Consider the following 22,689-nt stretch of genomic DNA (forward strand, 5'->3'; position numbering starts at 1 on the left):
GGGAGTGGGATGTGAGTGTGGAGAGTGGGATTGGGTAGTAAAAAGTGGAAATTGGGGACTAGTAAGTGGAAGTGAGAGTGGGTAGTAAAAAGTGGAAATTGGGGAGTGGTAAGTGTAAGTGAGAGTGGAAGGTAAAAAGTGGAAAGTGAGAACAGGAAGTAGGAAGGGGGAATTGAGAGTGGAAAGTAGGAAGTAAAAAGTGGGGAGTGGTAAGTGAAAGTGGGAAGTAGAAAGTGGAAAGTGGGGAGTGGTAAATAAAAGTGTGTGTGGGATGTAAGTGTAGAAAGTGGAAGTAAGAGTGAAAATTGGAAAGGGGGAGTGGGATGTGAGTGTGGAGAGTGGGATTGGGTAGTAAAAAGTGGAAATTGGGGACTAGTAAGTGGAAGTGAGAGTGGGTAGTAAAAAGTGGAAATTGGGGAGTGGTAAGTGTAAGTGAGAGTGGAAGGTAAAAATTGGAAAGTGAGAACAGGAAGTAGGAAGGGGGAATTGAGAGTGGAAAGTAGGAAGTAAAAAGTGGGGAGTGGTAAGTGAAAGTGGGAAGTAGAAAGTGGAAAGTGGGGAGTGGTAAATGAAAGTGTGAGTGGGAAGTGAGCGTGGAAAATGGAAGTGAGAGTAAAAATTGGAAAGGGATAGTGGAAGTGAGTAAGGAAAGTGGAAGTGAGAGTGAAAACTTGAAAGGGAAAGTGGAAAGTAAAATGTGGAAGGTGAAAGTTGAAAGTCGACCCCGAGCCTTCTTCGAGTCTCATCTTAGTCTAATTCATTCAAGGAGATAATTTCTACTAAAAGGCACATTTCTGTTTTTCTAAAAACAGTATAACCTCTATACGGAATAAGAAGAATAAGAAACATAATCGACTCCCAAGTAGCAAACGTTTAACAATCAACTGCCAACTCACAACAATTAAAATTCATTAAATTAGAAACTAATAATACTAATTCAAAAGATATTTTAGAAGAAAATACAGTACCCAAAAAAATCGACGCTAATTTGTCTCGCCTTTCTTTAGAAACAAACCACGTATTAGACAATGCGAAAGAGATTTTCCAAAATTGGTTGAATGTCGAAGAACATGATTGTCGTTGAAAGACATTATATCCGATACAGAAATTGAGGAATTTGTTAAAAATAACAGGTTTGCAACCCATCGAAGAAAATCATATCACTATAACGAACAGCGAAAATAGTTCAGACGCCGTTTTCGAATCAGACGAAATTTTAGCTACTGCTTTCGTTTACGATACTCGCAAAAATTGGTTCGTCAAAGTGTATCAGTTGAAACTTTTAATAAAATATTGATATGCTTTGACGAAATCAAAAAATATTGTAGATAGAAAATTTAATTATTAAAACACAGTTTAGGAATTAGATAATAAATCATTTTTAATCACTATTTCACGATGTTTTAATTGTAGTTGAAATTTACTGATCACTAATTCCCGTTGTTTATTATTCTTTTTAAAAATTGAAGTTTTGATCGAATTTTCATTGGGTCTAAACAAATTAAATCAGATTTGAATGTCAAGTATTTTTTTACTTTCCATTTCCTGTTCTGAAAAATTAATTTATTTTTCTTCCAATGAGAGCTGAATTTCGTCGTATATTGAATATTTGAGTTTTCCTCTGCTATATAGATATTTAAGTCCATATTATTCTATTTATGTTTCTCGTACTCTTATTTTATGTGCAACCATTTTTAATGGCCAGTCTCTTACTTGAATGCCATCCTCCTTTCGGAATTTATCGATTTTTTTATCCGCTTCATTAAAAATTACATCGGAGGAACGCTCAGACTACCCCTGCAATATAAAATTAACCCTTTTAAAGAACTGTACAAAATTATAGAATAATTTCAAAAAAAAAAATGTCACGAGCATTTTATTTAGGTCTGATTTCGAATTTGACATTGTTTTAAATTTTTTTTTGGAAATTTACCATAAAAATATGGTTTTTGAAAAATTGGAATGGTATTAATTTCGTAAATACTTATTTTTTCTACCTTAACTTTATGGGGTCAATTTACCGCAGACTCTCTTCAAATTAGAATATATTTATCTCACGAAATAAATTATTTTCAAAAGATGTTAAACTGATGAACACAGAAAGAAATTGTTTCCAGTTCCTGTTTTCCTTTTTAATTGTGATTTGTTTGTCTTGATAACTCTGTTAATGAGTTCACATCCACCTCTGTATTTAGATTTTATGCTTGTAGTTTGCAAATGCTCTAGGTGCTTAGCGAACATCGATTAACTTTACTAATGTAGCCAACATTTATTTTCGTCTAAAATTTCTGCTAAAACACTACAATTTGAATTTGTATATTTAAAATAATATTCAGATTCCTCTAAATAAATTTAGACGACGAGGGAACAACTTTTAATGTGCAGCATATGAGAAAAAAGAGAAGCACACGAATGCATTAAAAAGCGTATCAAAAATAAAAATGTTGAGGTTTAGAATATCTATGCGAGAATGAACGATTTAATGAAAAAAGCTGTGTACAAAAAAAAGGAATATAGGATATATTCTGTTGAATGATATATAGTTTTACTGCAGTTTGGCGATACGTAGTCGTGAGTTGGGCGATTTTATAATAATTTTTAGGAAAGGCTGTTTCATCCAACGATTTACGGTCGCGTCCGAAAACTGCGACGTTCGATAAACTGCCGCGGGTTCTTTTTTGCTCGCGATATTTTATTTGCATTCTCAAAAGTATTTATATCCTGCTCTGCAAACTAGGTCGATATAGATGCAGGCAAAAGAAAAATAAATTAATTTTTTTTCTCATCTTTTAGCTTATTGATAATGCTGCATTATTATTTACAGTTTTCTCCCACTCGAGAATTTTATTAAAGATTTCCAATTATATCATTAAATACAAATTTATTTACTCTAATGAAATAATATCCAAATAATTTGCAGTGAATTAATTGACACTATTGTAAATATTAAACAAAATAATACCTACAAATTATCACAAATGTAGGGAAAATTTTATCTGTTGTCGGTAAAGCAGATTTCTGAAATACCATTGTCAGAATTCCATCATTCTCACATTTTATTTATTTTCGCATATAATAGTTATCGATAAAAATTTCTCTACAAAATTTTAATTATTTTTTAAAAAGCACAGTGTGTTGGCAAAAAAGATTATTATATACCTTTTAAAAGCTTATTGAATCCGTTTTCAACTAACATATTAATCTTTTAATTCTACTTGACAGAATTGACAGCACTTATCATCGGTTTTTTTTTATGTACTAAATTTACTAACAAAATTATTGTAAACTCGCTGCAAAGCATTTATAAATAATGAGCATTATTATTTTAAACTATAAAATATCGAAAACAAGTTATTTTTTAAATATCTATTTATTTGTAAACGACGATTTCTTCTTTAAATATTAATTGAAGGAAAATAACTTTTCTACTGCGGTTACGATCGAATCTAATTTTGACTTCAAATCTTCATGACTTTGACAACAATTAAAATATTTTTGATATCAATTTTTAAAAATTCGTCCGCCATTTTGGATTTTGAAAAACTGACATCGGATTTGTAATCAGGGACCCCAAAAACCCCCAGGTTATAATTAATTAATCCGATCAATTTTAAAAAAATTCGTCCGCCATATTGGATCCGCCATTTTGAATTTTTAAAAACTGACCTAAAAGAAGAGGAAAATTGCACTTTTCGAAAAAAAAGTCGGGCGTTAAATGGTTAATTTGATTACTATATGCGAATCTAAAGTCCGAATTACAATATTTAAAATGTCGTATCCAATATGGCCGACATTTTTTTCAACTTCAAAAGTCTCTGAATAATAATTATTGAAATCCTTATAACACAAAGTGTTAACAATGTTAAAAATGATCAATTATTAAAATTCTCAGTGGTTTGCATTTTTCCTACATTATTCATATAAATTAATTTCGAATATAGTAGAAGCTAATTAAACAATTCGTTCAGTTCGATTTTCTATAAAAAAAATTTTCCTCAATGAATAATGTATAACAATTGATAAATATAGTTTATAATCTTAAAATATTCATAGTATATATTCATCATTTTCTTAAATATTTTCACCATAGAAAAAACCGAATTTCTCCAATAAAAATGTATCACAACTAATTTTCACATTTTTTGCAATTTCAATTGCAAAAGAAATTTTTTTAAAAAAAATTTTGGTAGAAATGTTTTCAGTATATTTATTGCAGACTAAATTTTTTTCAACGAATACGTTTTGAAACAAAAATGAGGTGCGTTTAACGAATTCTAAAATCTGCTCAAAGTACTGTATATAGTAGTTAGATGGAAAGTATTGCCAAATAAAAGTATTCACAATAAAATTTAAATAAAATCTTCATTTAAAATCCTTTGAGACACGAAAACATTGAGTAAAATTTTTTGCATGTACAGAATGGTATCAGATTTCGTTTTTTTTTTTTAAGTTCCCTTGTTGCAAATACTGTAAATTCACATTTCTCTCCTTTGTCTTTGAAATTTTTATTGAGAAACGTAAAATTTTAAAGTTCACTGCAAAATAAAATGATTCCAATATTAGTTTTTTGTTTCTAAAAGAATTATTATTTCTAAAAAATAGAAGACGGTTGAATATCAATTATTGAATGTCTGATTCTTGTAAAATTTTAAATAACTTTGTCTGATTCTTACAAAACTTTTTAATATTTAAAAAAATAACAGATTTTTAATAAAAGTCAGTTTTTTTAAAAAAAAAGACCGTAAAGTCCGTAATTTGATTAATAAATTCTCATCAAAATTTCAATTATCTTTATAAATAATAAAATTCTTATCCGAAATTCAATTATTTTCAAAAATTATAATAAAATTCTAGGCAAAATTTCAATTATTTTCTAAAATTTTCCTGAATTCAATGATTTTCAATATCTATTATTTGAATAAAAATTTTGCAAAAGAAATAAATTATTTAAAAATTTTTTTTATTAAATTCTACGCAAACATTTAATTATTTTCATAAAATAATAAAAATTTCACAAAAATTTAATTATTTACAAATTTATTCGCAATATAATTCAATTATATTTCTAAATAATAAAATTTTTACAGAGATTCAATTATTTTTCTAAATAATAAAATTATTTTCAGGAGTTCAATTATTTTGATAAATATAGTAAAACTCATCACAGAATTTCAATTATTTTTAATAAAATTTTAATCGAATTCCTCGATAAATGTAATTATTATTAAAAATGTTTTATTGAAATTCGTCAAACGAATTCAATTATTTAAAAATTTGTTGATAATATTCTTTATGAGAGATCAATTTGAAGAAAAAGTCAAATATTCAATCAATTATTTTTTTGTATTTAAATAATTGAAATTTTATTAAAATTTGTCCAACGAATTCAATTATTTCAAAATTTGTTGATAAAATTCTTTATGAGAATTTAATTTTAAGAATCAATCAAAATATTCAACAAATTATTTTTTTGTATTTAAATAATTGAATTCTAGTCGAATTTTCTAATAAAAATTTATTTAAAAATGAATTTCAGTTAAAAACAAATGAATTTGAAAATTCTCAAAAAACATAGCTTCAAAAATTATTAAAAATAATAGATTGATAGAAAAATTTCAGTTAACACTAAAAAAACAATTTAATTTTAAATAAGTTACAAATTATTGTAGAAATTCAATTGTTTTCAAGAGTAATAAAATCCTTTGCAGAAATTTAATTATATTAAAAAAGAGTAAAAATATTTTCAGAAATTCAATTATTTTCATATAAATAATAAAATCAATGCAGAATTTCAATTATTTTTAATACAATTTTAATCAAATTTCTCGGAAAATGTAATTATTCTTAAAAATTTTATTAAAAATCGTCGAAAGAATTTAATTATTTAAAAATATAATGATAAAATACTTTTATGAGAATTGGATTTTAAGAAACATTCAATTTTTCAATAAATTATTTATTTTTCTATTTAAATAATTGAATTCTAGTTGAGTTTTCTAATAGAAATTGATTTGAAAATGAATTTCAGTGAAATTTAAGATAATTGAATATTAAAAGCAATAAAAACTTGTTCGAAAATTAATTTATTTAAAAAAGATGTTTAGTGAAAAAATTTTAAAAATTAATAATAGAATTGAAATGATGAAATTTAATTTTGAAGAAGTACAATATTCTTATAATATAAAAAAATTATTTTATCAATTTGACAACTTTAATTATTTTAAAACATAAAGAAATCGATCACTTCTAGTTTTTAAATTTCTTCTACTTTTACGAAATTATATTTTTAACCGAATGATGTAATTAAAAACATCTTTTTTGAATTGTTAAATTTAAATAATTTTTCTGCTTTCATTTATTCTTGTCTGAAATAGTTTTTGTATTAGTTATGAATATACGGATAACAAAGTTAAACGGAATCTTTTAAATTAAGTTTAATTTTTGAAATACGTTGAATTCGAATTTTTCTTCTTCCATTTGTTTTTTTCTGAAATAAATTCTCACTAATTATTAGAAATATATACGGATAACAGAGAAGTAAAGTGGAATATTTTAAATTAAGTTTAATGAAACATATATTTTTTAATCAAATTATTATTATCGACAATAATTTCAGTAGAAGATTGTAAAACATATTTTTGAAATAGACCGTCGGCATTAAATTAAATTTAGTTTAAATTTAGTTCGAAATGCAGATTACGGATTTAACGGTGAATAGAATTGATTATCTTCTAAAGAGATTCAAAGTAAATTAGATGAGCAAATACAAATAGCAGTCTGGAGCCATCCAATTTAAACAATGTTATCATAAATATTTTTGTTTTCTTTTTATTTTGATTCTATTTCTCGCTTGTTCCAATTTGTAGTTGATAGATAAAATCTAGAAATGCAGGTTCATCTCCCAAAGGAGTTTAGGGGGAAAAAACTCTCCTACCTGAATATACGTGGCCGACAGAGAATTCGCGGTTTTCTAACGGTGGAGTAACGCCTCTAGGGTCATATTATTCTTCATCTACTTCTCGCTGGAATTTCAGTTTGTGTGGAAATCCATTTTCCTACATTTTCACTAGAAAAACCAAAATTGGGTAAATTTTTTTCAAGCACAATATACTCAATCACATGGAATAATATGCGGAGAATTAAATAACAAATTATTAATTATTTTTTTTTTCCTCTGGAGAAAATTAATACTGTTTATCCAAATAAGAGATAAAAATTCTTTTCATTCGGAAGAATATTTAAAAATTTTCTCCCAAAAATAAATAATTTTTTTTTTCAATTTTAGTTTTGATGTTGATGTGTGTGCGTAAATGCAAGTTTTCGTTGTTGAATAGAATGAATTTAAGAAATTCTATAGCGGAAGAGAAAGAAATTGTAATCGATAAAGAAGATATGCGGCTTTTCACTGACACTAGGGAACGATTTATCTTCCTTCATCGTAAGGGGTTTAAGCATCCATAAAGCAATCAGTTTCCTATGGAAGATTCGGTGATATGCTGCATCTTGAGCTGTAAAATTCAAAAGCTTCTTTCTCTCTGACAAATTGCCGATTTCAAACATTTCTTATGGCTTAAAAATCTTTATTTATATTGTTTCACGTTGATAAATTAGAAAAATTATAAATTTGCAGAATAATTATTAAAATAATTAATTATTATTAATTTAATATTAAATATGATTGAATAATATGAATTTCATAATAGATATGAAAAATAATGCTGTACAAAAACATATTATAATTATGAAAGAAAATTAGAAATATGAAATATAAAGGAAATTATTTTTTAAAAAAACCGATTTCATATATAGTATGATTATATTTCAAGTTTTAACTTCATGTCGTTCGTTAGTTCTCTTAATTTTCATTAGGATTCATTCGCTGTACTCCACAGTGGGCCAGGATCGTCGATTTTTGGCCAAAAATCATTATTTTAAAAAATACAAGATATTTACGAATAAAAAGTATGCTACCTACAGTTTTTGGGGTCGCTGATTACGAATCTGAAGTCAGATTTCAAAAATTCAAAATGGCGGATCCAATATGGCGGACATAAATTTTTTTATATGAATCAATTTCAATGAAGCATAAGTATCTAAAGGTTTTTTGGGTCGCTGATTACGAATCTGAAGTCAGATTTCAAAAATTCAAAATGGCGGATCCAATATGGCGGACATAAAATTTTAAAATCAATAAATTTGAATTAAACATAGGTATCTATGGGTTCTTTGGGTCGCTAATTACGAATCTGATGTCAGATTTCAAAAATTCAAAATGGCGGATCCAATATGGCGGACATAAAATTTTAAAATCAATAAATTTGAATTAAACATAGGTATCTATGGGTTTTTTGGGTCGCTGATTACGAATCTGATGTCAGATTTCAAAAATTCAAAATGGCGGATCCAATATGGCAGACATAAAATTTTAAAATCAATAAATTTGAATTAAACATAGGTATCTATGGGTTTTTTCGGTCGCTGATTACGAATCTGATGTAAGAATTCAAGTGGATTTTAGATTGGATGAGATTCGCCTACAATTTGTTGCTTGGGAGTTTTTAAGTTTGGTGATTACAAAACTAGTGTGTATAAAATTAAGAAAATAAACAAAATTTTCCTGTTATTAGCCTACAAAAATAAAACGTACTGTAGTTTCCAGAATCTACCACGAGGAGGTTACAGGTAAAGATCCCATTTTGTATTTTTTTTTAGATTTTTAAAATTTTTTTAATTTTTTTGGTTTTTTTATTTTTTTGGTTTTTTTATTTTTTTAATTTTTTTTTAAATTTTTTACTCTTTTTTCATTTTTTGCGCTGATAACTGTTTTTAATGTAAGAAAAATAAAAGTGCTTCAAAGCAGCTTAGTTAATCTGATTCATCATTGCTAATTTCTAAATTGTCCAAATTTGCATAGAATTGGTTGAGGCCTGTAAGGTCGCTACTATCATCATCATCATCAGCATCATCATCATCATTTTCATTTTCATAATTAAAGTTCCCACTAGAAATTTCTGGAGATTTAAGCAATGCAGCTACTTCTACTGGAAGAGGTAACTTTTTCTTTTTATTTAATCTTGTTCGAAGGCTCAAGGTGGAAATATATGGATCAGATGTGTCCATTGATCGAAGGAAAACATCTTCTAGAGTAGCTTCACGACTAAATTTTCGACTGTGACTTTCTCTAAAATTTTTGTAGTTTTTATTTCGCGATTCTGATGCCTCTTCCGCAAGCATACCGACTGGTAACACACTAGTCCTAATTATCGTACCACCATGCTTTAGGATTTTATGTAGTGTAGCGCTCATGTAATACCAAGCGTAATCTTGAACATAAAGATTAGTAGTTAAATCGCAGAGTTCATCAAATTTATCTGGATCTATTGGTAGATGACAAGATAAAGCAATCAAAATTGTCGAAAAATTACGAATCAACATTGGATTAAGACCCAAACATTCTGCAAATAGCTCCGGGTTTTGAAAGGCACGACGAGCTGTGTTGCCATCGTTTGTAGAGCCACTTCCTCCAGCTTTAGGTATATCTACCTTTAACCCAAGTCTGTTCCACAAAACATCTTGAAGTTTGGTTTTTCGACGCGCACATATTTCCTTATCCGTTGTACTTCTTGCTTGCCACTTTTTAATTTCAAGTTTCTTTGAGATATTCACACACAATTCAAATAATCTTATCCATGCATGCAATGGACTGATTCCATAATGCAATGCATTAGCATTCGCCATAAAATCATTTGTTATGTCTTTTGTGAGATCATTGAATTGTGTGGGAGTAGCATGGCAAATTGGGCAAGACTGTGCTGATTTAGTACCAGTGATTGCATTTAAAACTTTACCGTCGATTAGAGTTAAATGCAAGGAGAAATGAACCTGAAGGCAACAATCTTCTACTTTAATTTCAAATGATTCTAGTTCTTCAAATTGATCGTCTATGAATTTTTTTTGTGCCAGAGTGGTTTCTTTTGTTTCTTTAAGCCACTTAAGAGAAATAGGTCGACAAAACCTGACAGATTGAGTTGTTGAATTATTCCACAATATTATTCCAGTCGATGTAATTAATCTTAGTGGGATGCACGTTGTAGCAAATAAGCTCGAATCACTAATGTTTGAACCATTTTCTTCATTGGAATTAGAGAACCGTTGTTTGTAAGATGAAAATCCCGTACTTCCATCAAACCCCCAACTAAAAATAAATACAGCATTAATATTAGTGCTTTTAACATTTCGTGCACTTTGGATTATTACTTCTTTTTGCATGTTGACAATTCTAGAAGCAGTATGATGCAAAAGTGCTTGAAGATCACAGTGAACTTCATTTTCACTAACATGAATGTATTCTTCTGGTGGTCTGCAATTGATTTTAGCTTCTCTTACAACATTGTAAGGTGGCCATATGTCAGCACCGCTTGATTTTGTCGCTAAACGTAGATTTGTATACACTTCCTTCGAAAGATTATTATCTAAAAGAAAAGAAAGAGCTTCTTCTGCAGACTTAACTCTAATCTTACAAGCCTGCAAGGATTGCTTCATGTCAGCAATATTTTCGTGATTCGATACAATCTTATTGAGAATTCCTTTTAAATCAAGCATTTTATTTTTCTTTGCAGCATAACATCCTGCCTGTAGAATCTTAAATGGGTCATTTTTGAGATAATTACTTATATTCGCAATCTCTCGTCGTTTAGATCGATTCGACATATCAGAGTAATCAACAGTTGGACGCCCACGTTTTCTAGAGAATGTTTGACATTTTTCCCTTAAATTAGGAACAACAAATGTAGAATCTAGCCACTCCTTGCTTTGTTTTTCGAATCTTTCAGTTTTTCTATTTGCAGCAGCAAGTTTATCTTTTTTCCTACTTAACAATGTTGTAACAGATCTTCTTAAGGTATTAAGATCATCAGATTCAAGAGTTTCTATGTCAATATTTAATTTATTTAAAATATAGTGCACAGCAGAATCTTTATCACCGTCTGTAATGTTTTTTAAAATTTCACGTTTTGTAAATGTCGTCATGTTATTTGAATTTCATTCAAAAAACATAATAAAATGTAAAAAGAAAGATCACTTACCTGACAAAAAATTTAATGAAAATATTATCCAGAAATGTTGCTTTAGAACTTACCTGCCTTTGATGTGCTATCAGTAATGTCGCTTTACCGTATTATATCAAATATACAGACGCAACGTCAGTATGGGCCAACGTTTATTTTTACCGTATTATGAGTGCCTTACTATGTTTCATTGAAATTGATTAATTTAAAATTTTTTATGACCGCCATTTTGATTTTTTGAAATCTGACATCAGATTCGTAATCAGCGACCCAAAAAACCCATAGATACCTATGTTTAATTCAAATTTATTGATTTTAAAATTTTTATGTCCGCCATATTGGATCCGCCATTTTGAATTTTTGAAATCTGACTTCAGATTCGTAATCAGCGACCCAAAGAACCCATAGATACCTATGTTTAATTCAAATTTATGGATTTTAAAATTTTTATGTCCGCCATATTGGATCCGCCATTTTGAATTTTTGAAATCTGACATCAGATTCGTAATCAGCGGCACAAAAAACCGTTAAATACCACTGTTCACTATAATTGATTAATTTCGAAAATTGTCTTTATATATTTATTGCATATATTTATATGTTTATTGCAATATAGTTGTTATTTTGAAAAAATATGAAAAGGCGCAAAATGGCACATATTGGCGTCAAAGTAGACATGCTAAGTAATCGTTCTATAACTTTTTTTCCCAAATATTATGCGGCTCGGAGGAGCTCGACTAACTGAAAGTCGGCACTCGATTGAAAAATCCACTATTTGTTAACTTCAATGGAGCTACATTTTAATAAATTTTATTTTTTTAAAGTAAATTTAGGTATTTTTACTTCAATATATCTGTTGATGAGAAAAAATAAGTACTTATACAAAAATAATTAATTTATTTCTAGATATATTAAGTATTTCAATCAAAAACATTTCATTATTTTATCTTAAATGTTAAACTTTAAATAGTTCTAGAAGACACAATTTTTTATTATTTAACAAATCCTTTATGCAATAAATTCCTTATTTACTATTAAATACTGTGGATAAATTCTTTTGTGCATATTTGAAAGTTGAAAAATTGTATTTTTGGCCAAAATTCGACGATCCTGGCCCACTGTGTACTCATGCGGTGTGCTTAATTCGTTGTTGGGAGATATCAAACTATCTTACCTTTGATACTCCGACGAGAAAGCCAATTAGTGTTTCGTAATTGTTTTAAATGTACATTTCCTATAATTTCAACACTTTCCGTGTTTTTGTATATATACTCTATAATAAATACAATTTATCAAATGTTTAATATAATATAAACTTTTTTTTATTTTTGGATTGGAAAAATTAAACATTTTGAAGCTTTAACTAATTTTTTATTTATTATACTGATGATTATTAAAAATGACAACTTATCTGGATAACAATCTGTTATTACTGGGGGTCGATTCTGTCACTTTTCCACTTCCAAACTTCCACTTTCCACATTCACATCCCACCTTCCACTTTTTACTCTCACTTCCCATCTTCCACTTTCACTGACTTCCCACATTCACTTCAGATATCCCACCTTCCACTTCCACATTCACTTCCCACATTCCACTCTCACTTCTCATCTTCCACTTTCAAATCACACATTCACTTCCCCTTTCCAATTAACACTTCCCACTCGCCACTTTCCACATTCACATCCCCCCTTCCACTTTTTACTCTCACTTCCTATCTTCCACTTTCACTGACTTCCCACATTCGCTTCCGACATCCCACCTTCCACTCCCACATTCACTTCCCACTTTCCACTCTCACACCCATTTTCCCCTTTTAAATTACACATTCACTTCCCTTTTCCAATTAACACTTCTCACTCGCCACTTTCCACCCTTACTTCCCACATTCACATACCACCTTCCACTCCCTTTTCTCACTCCCATTTTCCACTTCCACTTCCCACTTTTCAATCTCAATTTCCACTATCACTTCCTACTTCTACTTTCCACTCTCACTTCCTTCTCTTAATTTCACTATTCCCTCCCTCTTTCCAATCTCACTTCACACATTCCACTCTCACTTTTCATTTTCACTTCCCACTTTCCATTTCTCACTTTCACTTTAAATGTGAAAGTCGTACTTCCTAGTGGGAGTTGTAAGTGAAAGTAATAAGTGGAAAGTTGGAGTGGTAAAGAAAAGTGGAAATGGAGAGTGTAAAGTGAAATTGGAAAGTGGAAGTGGAAAGTGTAAGGTGAGAGTGGAAAGTAAGAAAGTTACAGAATCGACTTCCAGTTCAGACTTTTCTGATTTCGAATTCCACATTTTTGCATTCAGGGAGTCGATCCTGTATCTTTTCCACTTCCCACCTTCCACTTTCTACTCTCATTTTCCATTTACCACTCTCACTTCCCACCTTCCACTCCTACTTTACACTCTCACTTTGCACTTTTAAATTCCACTTTCCACACTCACATCCCACCTTCCACTTTCCACTCCCACAATTCACTTTCCACTCTTACTTCCCTCTCTCTCTTCTCACTTTCACTTCCTAATGGTGGAAAAGTGAAGAGTGGAAGCAGGGATGTGAGAGTGGAACGTGAGACTGAGAGTGTAAAGTGGGAGTGGAAACTAGAAGGTGGGTTGAGGAAAGTGAAAGTAAAAAGTGAGAGTGTAAAGTGGAAAGTGGGAAGTGAATGTGGGCAGTGGACAGTGAAAGTAGAAAGTGATAGTGTAAAGTGGGAAGTGAAAGTAGAAAGTGGGAATGGAAACTGTAAGGTGGGCTGAGGAAAGTGAAAGTAGAAAGTGAGAGTGTAAAGTGGAAAGTGGGAAGTGAATGTGGGCAGAGGACAGTGAAAGTAGAAAGTGATAGTGTAAAGTAGGAAGTGAAAGTAGAAAGTGAGAGTGTAAAGTGGAAAGTGGGAAGTGAATGTGGGCAGAGGACAGTGAAAGTAGAAAGTGATAGTTTAAAGTGGGAAGTATAAGTAGAAAGTGGGAATGGAAACTGTAAGGTGGGCTGAGGAAAGTAAAAGTAGAAAGTGAGAGTGTAAAGTGGGAAGTGAATGTGGAAGTAGAAAGTGAAGGTGGGAAGTGGTAGTGGAAATTGGGGAGTAAATGTAGGAGTAGAAGGTTATGTAGTGGAAGTGAGAGTAGAAAGTAAAAGGTGAGAAGTAAAAGTGGAAAGTTGAAGGTGGGAAGTGAGAGTGGAAATCGGAAAGTGGGTTGTGAATGTGGGAAGTGAGAGTGAAGATTGCGAAGCGGAAGGTGGGAAGTGAGAGTGGGAATGGGAAGTGGAAAAGTTACCGAACCAACCCCAACAAATGGAAGATGTAAAATTCGAAATTACTAAATATAAAGTGTGGTGTTTAAATTGTGTAATTCAAATTCGTAAATATGTAATTCAAATACAGAAACGTTAGATTCGAAATCTCAAATATGAATTTCAATATACTGAATGGTGAACAATTCCGAATTTAGAATACGGAATACTAAATGTGGAATTCGAAATACGAATATTAGTTTCCCAAGTCTGCATGTTAAAATGAGGATACGGAATATGGATCTCGCTATCTTGAATATGACGTTTGAAATACGGAATACGGACAAAAGAATCAGGAATATGAAATTTGAATTACAGACTGTAGGATTTTAAATCTTTAATTTCAGATTTGAATTACTGAATATGAAATTTATATTCCGTATGTAATCTATTAAATACAAAATATGGAAAATAGAATCTTGAATGTGGAATTCGGAATTCGAAATGTAAAATTTAAAATTTGAAATACGGAATATGAAGTTTGGAATCCGGAAAGTAAAATTTTGGAATACGAAATATGGAATTCACATACCAGAATGTGGGATTCCAATTTAAGAATGAAAATTTCGAAATATGGAATTTGGAATATTAAATGTGAAATTCAGAATACAGAATATGAAATATGGGATTCATAATTTGGAATGTGAAATTCGAAATCTGGATTGTGGGGGTCAGAATCTGGAATGTGAAATTTCAAATACGAAATATAGAATTTGGAAATCGGAATGTTAGATTCCAAATTCGGAATATAAAATTTAAAATACGGAATATGGAATTCGAAATAAGGAATACAAAATTACCAATCGTTCGCATTCGTAATCCTTAAAATTCGACTAGAATGCCATTAAATTTTTAAATTATCGACAAAATTTTGTCGATACATTATCAATCGGAATTGTCAAATATATTTAAAAAGTAATTGGAAATCCATTGGAATTTCAAACGGTAAATATTTTTAGAAATCACGTATTTTTAGAATCATCGCTCCGTATTTCGCAGAACGATCCCTATTTCAAAATGTAGAAACTTGAAAACAAAAAATGTTACTTCTGTTCTGCATAAGAAGATGACGTTTATCAAAGAAGAAATGTCAATTTCCATTGAAAAGACAAAGTATGTATAACTTTTTTTTTGCAAACTTTGACCGAATGCAACTTAAATGCCAATGTCGATTATCTTTGCCATACACTGTTATCTGCCGTATACTCACAGAAATGCCATCGTAGGTAATAAATTTTAATACCTATGGAATACATCCAGATCTTATGTTCTTTGGACTCAGTAGTAAATGCCTTTACGATCAGACGCAGCTATCGGATGGAACAAGAAGATACGGATATACGGCCAGTTATGTTCAACCATTTGCTTCTCTACTGCTCCGCGTCTTACGGTATTTTATATATATATATATTATTATGATATCAAAAAAACTGAAGCTGCCTATAGAAAAATTTTACAATTTGCATATCGTCAACTAAAGTAAAACAAGAATATCTGTTTTTTAAGTAATACAATAAATATTTAGTAAATTTATATTAATTAATATATTAATATAAATATATTATAAAATAATAAATAATATTTTTCATTAAAACATTAAATTTTAATTGACAATTTTTACAGAATTTTTAATTATTTTCCAAAATTTCAACAAGAATTTCGAAATTATTTTGATATCAAGCAGAAAAAACGATTTTCGGAATAAAACGAAAGCAAATTATAAGCTTGGAGAAAATCTCCAGGGAGTACTTTTTGGGGTAAATCTTTCCCGCAGTGAAAAAAGTTAGAACGATATAAGTTTTTTTTCAGTAAACTTGATATCTAATTTGTTCCAAAATCCTACCACTCTAACTCCTCTACTTACGAGGAAGACACATCATCTATCAATTACAATTGTAATTGAAACTTTTATTTCTGTCACCGATAAAATATGTATTTATATATCTAACAATAATTATTATCCACTGTTTTTTAATTCAATCACGATATTTGCAGTTTTATCAACATTATTATGTCCAGAATTAACAAATTAATTTTAGTATTTTGTTTTTCGACCCAAATATTTGCCATGTGGTTGGCTGTTGTATTTTCCGCTTTGATGCACAATTGTTTGTGCGATGTGCATTATTTCAAAAGTGATTTCAGTTAGAACAATTAAACGTGCCAAAATAGAAATAGAAGGAAAGAAACGGAGTTTTCGAAAGGGGTATTAATTGTCGAGTATTCGCTTATATTGGTGACACACTGAAATTGTGAATTTTGCAGAAAAGTTTGATTTGAAGTTCGTTACGAATAAGCAACCACAATTGGGATTAAATCTGATGAATGGATTGATGATTAGCAGCCACAATTGGAATTAAATCCCATGAATGGATTGATGATTAGCAACCACAATTGGAATTAAATCTGATGAACGGATTAATGATTAGCAGCCACAATTGGAATTAAATCCCATGAATGGATTGATGATTAGCAACCACAATTGGAATTAAATCTGATGAATGGATTGATGATTAGCAACCACAATTGGAATTAAATCCGATGAAATGATTAATGAATAATTAATAAATTACCAATCCGGAAAAAAAGTTCCGGGAATTTCTCGAGAACTTCCCCAAAGTGAAGATCAAAATGAACACCGAAAAATTCCAGGGAGGGATTCCGGGAATTTTCTCGGTTTCATTTCCAGGGATTTTTTCACCTGGGTACTAATAAATGATGAATAGTGATGATGAAATGATGAAATGAATAGTGATGATGAAATGATGAATCATAAATGAATTCAAGAACGAATTTCCTTTAGTGAACTGTAATTAAAGTTTAAATAATCATGCAATAAGCAATTCCAAAAACCAGCTGTACTAGACATTTTGTGATGATTCGTCTATTCTCTTGATTGCGCAACTTGAAGGGTAAATTGTAGATCTTCTGAACTACGTCAAGAGTCTAACACTTGGAGATCGTTACGACCTAACGCCATTATAAATTTCCACACGGGTTGAAATGGTCTCTCAAGAGATTCTATCTAGGTTTTTGAATGAAGAGAGCGAACTAGATTTTTAAAAAAAATTACCTCCATATATCCGCTTCATTCGAGTTACTAGTTCACCTCCACAAAAAAAAATGTTCTCTTAAATAATTTTCCAACTGAAATTTCAGTTATCGAGTATAAATTGTTAAATATTAATACAGAAAAAAAGTGATTGACGCCTTTTCCTTTTTGGGGGAAGGAGATATATATACGTATTTATTTCGAGTGTTCCGTTCTACTGAGCGAAACATTTTACCATAGGAAATGCAAAGTTAAGAACGTAAATCAGCCCACACTTCTGTTCGACTTTTCTCTTCATGTACGAGCGAACACGTTCGCAAATCGACACGATTTCTACTTCGTTTCCCGAGTGTCGCGCGCGATCCGACAACTTTAATCTTGTCTTGAGACGAGGTCTATTTCCGCCCAAACCTACGTGACTATCCCTTTGCCGAAAGCTCCAGAAAATCCTTGAAAAGCCGCGAAGAAGGTACCGACTTTACCGACGAAGCGGGACATCACACGATCATAAAATATGCATTGCCTATTCCCCGGGGATGCGAACAAAAGTGTAGAACCAATCCAAAACTTGGAAGGAAAAGAGCATTTCACATTTCCATATTAAAAAAACGAGAGAGAGAGAGAGAGAGAGAGAGAGAGAGAGAGAGAGTATATAAAAGATTTTGAAAGCAATTTAGGAGTATAAAAAAAAATGAGTCACAGAAAAATTAACAAACAGTGTAGTCTTGAGGAGAATAGAAAATGGAATACGGAAAATCATTGAGTCGTCCAATACAAATTTCCAATAAGAAGCCAACTATTCCGCTGAATAGAATGGCGGTCATAAAAAAAACAAGTGGCTCATAGACCGAAAGAAGAAGAAACTCAAGCGAAAAAAAACAGAAAGTTTCACTGCATTCTATTACTCGTAATGGCTTACGTTTAGGTTGACTATCTTCCTTAAATTGCTTGCAATGTACCACAAGCTATATATATTTTTTATAGAGATACACATTGACAGTTAAGTATTTCCATCTTAATTTAAAATAAATTGATACCTGCAAGAGAAAATACAATACGAGCAATATATTAAATATTTAGAAAATTATTTTCACTTGATGTTCACATACGAAATAAATAATAAAACATTTTTACGAATATAACTTTTAACTTATCTGTAAATTCATATAACAGTGTCTATAACATTTGTCTTCTGCAGTTTTTATGTGTACATTTCTCCAAAATTAGTATTTCAGATCTGCTATTAATTATTAACGGATTTTAATTATGTAACTCTATCGTCGAAATGTGTCACATATGAGAATTTTTATTCCTTCTTTTAAATTCACAATATGGAAGCAGGTGAAAAAAGTCTATTTCCATTCGAAGCACTTGAGGGCATTTTGGAGAAATGGATAAAAAGAAATTAAAAGTTCTTTTAGGCATATGGAAAAGTTTCTGAAAACTCTATTTCGATACATACAGTTGCATAATGTGAAGTGCTCGTATTCAATGATTCAAATACCATGCATGAGAAGTTTCAAACGAATTCTGTGGATTTTTAAATTTTTCGTCATATTCCATTTGGTGCATTAAAGTAAATTAAACCTACGGAGTATTGTTTAATTAATGATTGAAGTCAGCATCACGTCCAACCGTTGTTTTGCTTTCCTCTTAAACACCGATAACTCAAATCCGCAAACAACAATGACTAATAACAAATAAATTCTCGAGGTGGGGAAACTTCCCGCCAAGACAACCGTTGATGTTAAATCGCTATTAACCTCGTTAACGAACACTTCGTTTAAACTCAAAATCCATTCAATACTCTATAAGAAAAGAATTCAAAAAATTAAAATTTTGACAATTAGATAATAAATGGAATTAGATTTTGATGGAAATTATTATCTCCATTCGGATGGAATCTCCAATTGGAACTCTGGGAAATATTTCCAAATTGATTGCAAGTTTCTAGTCTCAATTCTTTCAGTGGAACACTTTAGAAAAGCAAAATTGTTCTTTTAATACTTTATGATAACTGTTTCTGATTCTTGATAACTAATTTCTTGAAAGTATTCAAAAATGACCACTTATGTTTCCAACTCTAACAAATTTTCAAATCAAATATTTTGGGTTATATTGTATTTAGAATAATATGGACGAGTAATAAATTTAACTTGTTTGAATTGATGAAGTTTTATCTGATTGTTAACGTAAATTATTGTGGATTCAACATTCCAGATTGTATGTATATTTAATCAAATTTCAAATTCAGGGTTCCAAATTCCATTATCCGAATTTTAAAATTCACAATTTAGGATTCCTCACACTACATTCTGGATTCATTTCGAATTTCAAATTTCATGTTCTAACAGGATTTTTAATTAACTGAATAATTGGCATCTATCTGTTAAAAAATCACTTAAACAAATTTATTTAATTTTCACGAAGAATCTCTCGTAGAGAAATACTGCTAATTACATTCGACACTGATGCTTGATATTGAGATTAAAATTGTGAACATTTGAATTTGGAACTTAAAGTCAGAAGGTAAGATTTAAATTTTAAACTAATGAATATTAAGTTTATAATATGGAATTCGGAATTGTAGGAGTTCAATTTTCAGATTATGGAATTTGCAATCCGGAATGTAGGATTCGGTATGTTGAAAGTAAAATACAGAATACCAAATAACGATTTCGGAAAACTGAATGACAAATTAAAAATAATTGTAAGGCATTCGAAATCTTGAATTTGAAATTTAAATTACGTTATTTGTAATTTCGAATCCGCATTATGGAATTTGGAATCGAATGTAAAATTTGATAAACGGAACATAAAAATTGGAATCTGGAGGTCGATTCAGTAATTTTTCCACTTCCAAACTTCCACTCTCACTTTCCACTTTCACTTCACACTTTCACCTCCCACATTTACTTCCCACATTCACATCCCACCTTCCACTTTCAACCCCCACTTCCACTTTCACTTCCTACCTTCCACTAACACTGCCCACTTTCCATTCTCATTTCCCACCTTCCATTACCACTTTCCACCTTCCACTTCCACTTTTTACCTTTTATTTTCCACTCTCACCTCCCACTTTCCACTTCAATTTCTCATTCTCCACTTTCTACCTTCCACTCCCACTTTCGTTTCTCACTTTACACTCTTAATGGTGGGAAATTGAAAGTGAAACGTGGGAATGAAAAGTGTAAGGTAGGAAGTGAGAGTGGAAAATGGGAGATTAAAGTAGGAACTGAGAGTGGAAAGTGGGAATACAAAGGTGTGAAGTGAGAATGAAAAGTGTAAGATTGGAAGTGAAAGTGAGATGTGAGAGTGGGAAGTAGAAAAATTACAGAATCGACCCTCGGTCTATTCTGTAACTTTTCCACTTCCAAACTTCCACTCTCACTTTCCACTTTCACTTTACACTTTCACCTCCCACATTTACTTCCCACATTCACATCCCACCTACCACTTCCCACACTCACATCCCACCTTTCACTTTCCACGCTCACTTCCCACATTCACTTCCGACTTCTCACCTTCCACTTTCAATTCCTACTTTACAATCTCTCGTCGCACTCTTACTTTCCACTTCCCACATTCACATCCCACCTTCCACTTTCTACTACCACTTATAACTTTCCACAATCCACTCATACTTCCCACTTTCGCTTCTCACTTTCTCCTTCTAATCGTAGAAAAGTGGGAATGGGAAGTGGAATATGAATATGGGAAGTGAAAGTAAAAGGTGCGATATGAATGTGGGAAGTGGAAAGTGTATAATGTAATGAGGGAAGTATAAGTGGGAAGTGAGAGTGGAAAGTGACTGTAGGAAGTGAAAGTTAAAGGTGGGATATGAATGTGGAAAGTGAGAGTGTAAAGTGGAAGGTGGGAAGTGGTAGTGGAAAGTAAAAGTGAGCAGTAAGTGTGGAAAGTGGGACGTGAATGTGGGAAGTGGAAAGTGAGAGTGTAAAGTGGAAGGTGGGAAGTGAGAATGAAAAGTGAATGTGGAATGTGAATGTAGGAAGTAAGAGTGGAAGGTAGGAAGTGGTAGTAGAAAATGGAAAGTGATAGTGGAAGGTGAATGTAGAAGGCGGAAAGTTAAAGTGTATAGTGAAAGGTTGGAAGTGGTAGTGGAAAACGAGAAGTGAGAGTGAAAGTTGAAAGTGAGATGTGAATTTGAAAAGTGAATGTGAATGTGGAAAGTGAATATGGGAAGTGAGAGTGTAAAGTGGAAGGTGGGAAGGGGTAGTGGAAAATGGGAAGTCAGAGTAAAAAGTGAAACTTGAAAGTGAGATGTGCATGTGGAAAGCGAATATGGGAAGTGAGAGTGTAAAGTGGAAGGTGGGAAGGGGTAGTGGAAAATGGGAAGTGATAGTGGAAGGTGAATGTGGAAGGCGGAAAGTTAAAGTGTATAGTGAAAGGTTGGAAGTGGTAATGGAAAGTAAGAGTGGAAAGTGGGAAGTTGTAGTGGAAAATGGGAAGTGAGAGTGGAAAGCGAATGTGGAAGGTGAAAGATTAGAGTTTATAGTAGAATGAATAGTCAGAATGGGCAGTGAGAGTGAAAAATGGGATCTAAATGTGGGAAGTGGAATGTAAAAGTATGTAGTGGAAGGTGAGAAGCGTTAGTAAAAAATAGGAAGTGAGACTGGGTAATGGAATGTGGGAAGTGAAAGGGGAAGGTGGGATATGAATGTGGAAAGTGGAAAATAAGAGTGTATAGTGGAATGTGGGAAGTGGTAGTAAAAAGTGGGAAGTAAGAGTAGGAAATGAGAGTGGTAAGTGGAATGTCAATGTGGAAAGTGAAAGTAAAAGATGGGATGTGAATGTGGGAAGTGGAAGATGAGAGTGTAAAGTGGGTAATGGTAGTGAAAAGTAAGAGTCATCAGTGAGAGTGGAAAGTGGGATGTGAATGTGAAAAGTGAATGTGGGAAGTGGAAAGTGAGAGTCTTAATTGGGAAGTGGTAGTGGAAAACGGGAAGTGAGAGTGAAGAGTGAAAGTTGAAAGTGAGATGTGAATTTGAAAAGTGAATGTGAATGTGGAAAGTGAATATGGGAAGTGAGAGTGTAAAGTGGAAGGTGGGAAGGGGTAGTGGAAAATGGGAAGTGAGAGTGAAAAGTGAAAGTTGAAAGTGAGATGTGAATGTGGAAAGCGAATATGGGAAGTAAGAGTGTAAAGTGGAAGGTGGAAAGGGGTAGTGGAAAATGGGAAGTGAGAGTGAAAAGTGAAAGTTGAAAGTGAGATGTGCATGTGGAAAGCAAATATGGGAAGTGAGAGTGTAAA

This window comes from Leptopilina heterotoma, unplaced genomic scaffold, assembly GCF_015476425.1.
Source record: "Leptopilina heterotoma isolate Lh14 unplaced genomic scaffold, ASM1547642v1 Lhet_160, whole genome shotgun sequence".
Classification (NCBI taxonomy): domain Eukaryota; kingdom Metazoa; phylum Arthropoda; class Insecta; order Hymenoptera; family Figitidae; genus Leptopilina; species Leptopilina heterotoma.